Raw genomic sequence first — 5,452 nt, 5'->3', positions numbered from 1 at the left:
TATATGCAACGTCGAAAAAACTATCAAAGTATATATATATATATATATATATATAATTATTATACATATGTTTATAATATAATACCTGTTTCTTACTAAATCTAAATCAATAAGATAAGGAGATCATATCGTATTAATTAAAACATACTTTTCAATTTCATATTATAAATCATTTAAATTAAAAATACTGCTCACTGAAAAAAAAACATATATATATAAATTAATAATTAATAGAAAATAAAACAAATGAGTAATTTTAGACGTTCACTTATATTCTATTTTTCAAAATATACATATCTTTTATCATCTACATAATATATATATATATATATATTCTATATATATATATATATATATATATATATATATATATATATATAGTGGGCCATTTTTCAATATACATTTAATAACTATTCAATTTTCATAAACAATTATACATCGCTTTATAAATTTGGCAAAAAGGACATCATTTCCAAATTGAGTACAATGTGTTTAGAAAATCCATGGATAGTAGACCACGGATTTGACTTTATACATTATATAAAGCGATAATAATTATTTATTTATACATATACATTGAATTATAACTTTTTTGTTTAAATAATTGGTGTGTTGAATTAGGCTTTACATTTATTTATAAAGTGGGCGGATTTTCATCTAATTATCATTTAAAGGGATTACAATTTTTTATATAATATCGAAAATTCTTATGTATATATATATAAAGATCCACTAGCATTGCTATATATATATATATAAATATATTAGTTTCTTTTCTTAATATTTAATACAGTATACATTTAATATCGAAATTCTGGTGTTGGTACATTCAATTGCAATATAGTTTTTTATTTTAATTAACAAATAATAATTTCATCTCCTATTGGTTTATATATATAAAGATTTCCATTAATTTATTGACTAAAAATTGTTTATATATATATATATATATATATATATATATATAATTACCGTAGAACATTCTTATAAATGTGAAATATGTAATAAAACACAAAATCCAAATATATATAGCTAAATAGTTATAAGAGAGAAAAATTTAAGGATTTGTGTTAGTAGTATATATTATATATATATATATATATATATATATATTTTGGATTTTGTGTTTTATTACATATTCCACATTTATAAGAATGTTCTACGGTATGAATAGTTTTATGTTGGTTTAATTGGTTGGTGTAGTTGCATGTGGCTCATCAATGATTGCTTTCTCTCGTGTGGATAAATTCATGTTTTTTTAAATGTTTTTTTATTTTGAATGCTTTATTGCATATCTTGCATTGGTGTGGTCGTTCTCCAACATGAATCATTAGATGTTGGTTTAATATTTCTTTTCTTGTGAATGATTTATTGCATAAAGCACACTTATGAGGACGTTGTCCAGTGTGGATCATTTCATGCTGACTTAAATTTTGTTTTGTTGCAAATGCTTTTTTACATACTGCACATTCATGATTGCTTTCTCTAGTATGGACAAATTCATGTTGTTTTAAACATTGTTTTAATTTGAATGCTTTATTGCATAAAGCACACTTATAAGGACGTTGTCCAGTGTGGATCATTTCATGCTGACTTAAATTTTGTTTTGTAATGAACGCTTTTTTGCATAGTGCACATTTATAATTGCGTTCTCTCGTGTGGATAAATTCATGTTGTTTTAAACATTGTTTTAATTTGAATGCTTTATTGCATATCTTGCAATTATGTGGCTGTTCTTCAGTATGAATTATTAAATGTTGAATTAAATGATGTTTTCTTATAAATGCTTTATTACATATTTCACATTTGTAAGGACGTTCTCCAGTGTGGATCATTTCATGATGACGTAAATTTTGTTTTGTTGCAAACACTTTTTTACATACTGCACATTTATACTTCCTTTCTCTAGTATGAACAAATTCATGTTGTTTTACTTCCCATTGTGTTTTAAATGTTTTACTGCATATTAAGCATTTATTTGGACGTTCTCCAGTATGATTCATTAAATGATGGTTTAATAATTGTTTTGTTATAAATGCTTTATTACATATTTTGCATTTGTAACAACGTTCTCCTGTATGAATCATTTCATGTCGACGTAAGTTTGTAATTCTTAAGAAATTTTTATTGCAAGTTTTACATTGCAAAGGTTGTTTCAAGTTTAGGGTAGTTTTATGTTTTCCTAAAACTTTTTTAAATGGTTTATTGCATTCATTTATATTATCCACTAAATCACTTGACTCACCGACATTATCAATATTTTTGTTCTCACTGGTGTCTGCAACATGCTCATCAATCGGTTCATGCTTAACTTCTTCCTCAATAGTGACTTCAGATTTTAAAAATTGCTGTAGACATATTTCTTCGTTTTCCTTGTAAGAATACTCATCAAAACATGATTCATCTGGCTCATCGATTGCTTCTTTCTTTATTTCTTCATCTATAGTGACTTCTGAATTTAAAAATCGCTTTTGATAAATTTCCTCGTTTTCCATGTTATAACTCTCGTCGGAACTTGTTTCATCTTGATTATCAATGGTTTCTTGTTTCATTCTTTCGTTTATTTTCATCTCAAATTCTAAAAATTGCTGTAAATATATTACCTCATTTTCCAAAATCGTTTCTGGAGTAAGTTCTTGTTCAACTGGAGGATATTCGTTTGGTTCGATTTTAATTGTTGTGTTTGAAATTGTTTCTTCAGACATGTTCGGCGTTTTTCGTTTTTTCTAAACAAACAAACAGTGTTTTATAAAAAACTTAGATAGCTTTTAATTTATATGGTTTGCATCAATAACAAATATGTTTAATATAAATCTATCATTTCGTTTTTTTTTTGTGATTTTATTTATTTATTTGATATAATTCATACATACTGTATCTCAGTCAGACAATTGTTCTGGTATGAGAGATCACAGCAATTATAACAAAAATAAAATCTAAATTTTATGTAACAGACTTACATTAAGACATATATTTTATTATTACTATTATACACACATATATACACACACAGAACGCTTGCGTACATACATACATACTTATACTTAATTGTAATTAATATTTTTGTAATATAGTATTTAAAATAAGGGATTTTAACTCATTTGTTTCATTTGTCTCTTATATAATTTTTCAATTTAATTTTGAAACTGTTTAGGTCTGTCATTGTCTTTAGTTCGTCCGGTGGTTTATTGTAAAGGCTGCTTGCACTTCTCAGAGGACTTGCAAGGCCTTTACTCGATTTAGCATGTTTCATGTGAAAGTTTCGGTTTTGTCTCGTTCGATGGTCGTGTATATCTTGGTTTGTCTCTATTGTGGTGCAAGTTTTGATTTTGTTATTTTTTATTTTGAATATTAGTATACATTTTTCCTTTACCTTCGATATAGAATCCATAAAACTCATCGACAATTCACAGCCTAGACAATATTAGAAAACCGCGTGTTTATGATTGACAGTTTAATCGTAGTGTCAACGGTCTCAACAGTCAGGACCATAGATAAGTAAAGGTCAGGACAGAAGCGATGACAGGCGCATGAACGCTGTGAAGTTAGGTGCGTAAATGTCAAGTCTGTCAAACATAATTGGAATATATTCGCGCATAGGAATAGACATATACTCTTCTTTTATCTATGGGAATAGAATAGCACCATAGATAAACAAGTATATAGAATAGCACGTTTTTCATCTGAGTAATATTTTTTTTGGAAAGGGGGCGGTAGGCGAAATAAGTTTGGAAATCACTGATATACACAATAAATGCACATACATTGGAGTTTTGTGTTCACTATTTATATTTATATATAGTTTTATATTTAGAGATACATATTTAGAGATATGTCGGTTTACTTTCAGGGACAAACGTTTCATTAAAGTAAACGATTCAAAAACACTGTGCTCGATTCTAAAGTACACACTCAGATGGTGCCATGATAATAAAATATCATTACAAAGACATTTATATATATGTACAAATATTTATATAAATATAAAGCTGCTTTTACCATCGCAGAGAAATTCTTTTCAACTTGATAACTAGAAAATATATAATTTGGTAAATGATATCATATAGGTATCATTGTTTTATATATATTTTTTATAATAAAATTAAACAACATCTTTATGTCTAGTGGAGTGTTCAATGGCAGCCAATGTGTCTTTTCTGTGTCGGACGTACAGACGTCCCTTCATCCAAGGATCTTGCAACTGCAAAGGCCTGAAAAATAATAATATTCATTATTATTTATGAATATATACATAAAATAAGTACAAGTGGTGTTTTGCCTTAAACCACTAAATCATACATATATATATATATATATATATATATATCTATATTTATATACATAACTAATATGCCCCTTTTGAGATACATCGAATGCTTCCTAACTTTATTTAAAATTTGCCTCAAAAATTGATAGAGAATAAATATAAATATTTGTTTAAATTAAAAGATATTGAAACAAGAAATTAGCAAAAGAGATTTTCAACAGCAATATATTTTAAAGTGTGAAATGTTAATGTAAAGTGTATTAAACGTGATCATTTATATTTCAATTATTTCATTTAAAAATCCTGTCCCCATCTTTTGCCCAAAACCAAAACCAGAATCTCTCATACAAATTCCCATTGGAGGGGATTTCAAATGTTTCATATAGAGAAACAACATCATTTCTGTTTTCAGTTCATCTCGGAAATACCGATGAGTGGTCTGTTGTTGAATTTTTATTCAAATTTATTAATTAAATACATATAAATAATTAATAATAATTATGAATAATTAATTTAAAAGACTTTGCCCTTGTGTGCTGTATAAAAAATGTGTTTGTGCTAATTGTGTGTTTCCAAAAGTGAGATAATTGGATTTTTTTGAAAATCTTAAGGTAAAACCAATTTATTATTATTAATTTAGTATTATTATTATTATAACCCCTGTGATTTTTATTCCACACAAAATTTGATGAGAATAGAGAACATCATACTTGAAACTATTATTTATATTAAGTGTAATTTTTGTTTTAATCAGTTTATGTTCTTCTTAAAGACTATTTTATATTTATAAAATAGATTTAACTTTTATTAAATTAAAATACTTTTAATAATACAAGTCAAAATTATACTGTGCTTTTAAAATTCAAATTTAATTCTATTTCTTTTTTTAAGTCATGATTTTTCTCTATTTTCATTATTAATTAAAAAAGTGTTTGTTTTTTGATTATTTAAATATAATTTTTGTATGAATACTACTATACAATACCATACAAGATACCAATATAATTTTAATATTTTGATATTAACTTTCATTTTTGTCTTAATCAGATTGATTTTTTAAAGACTTCATATATTTATAAAATAAATTTATTAATTAACAAATTAATATACTTTTTATAATACTAGTAAAATTTATACAAAGATTAGAAAATTAAAATTTAAATTTAATAAAAAAAGTCATGATTT

General features: G+C 25.3%; 1 pseudogene; it reads right to left on the bottom strand.

Annotated features, from left to right (window-relative positions):
• Positions 1-1,217: 1,217 nt before the first annotated feature.
• On the bottom strand, positions 1,218-3,484 carry LOC113372737 (annotated as a pseudogene).
• Positions 3,485-5,452: the final 1,968 nt, after the last annotated feature.

The sequence above is a fragment of the Ctenocephalides felis genome, unplaced genomic scaffold (assembly GCF_003426905.1).
Source record: "Ctenocephalides felis isolate EL2017-DRISC unplaced genomic scaffold, ASM342690v1 CF-g0.4_SCAFFOLD_01604, whole genome shotgun sequence".
Lineage (NCBI taxonomy): Eukaryota > Metazoa > Arthropoda > Insecta > Siphonaptera > Pulicidae > Ctenocephalides > Ctenocephalides felis.
This window is presented reverse-complemented; position numbering and strand designations above follow the sequence as displayed.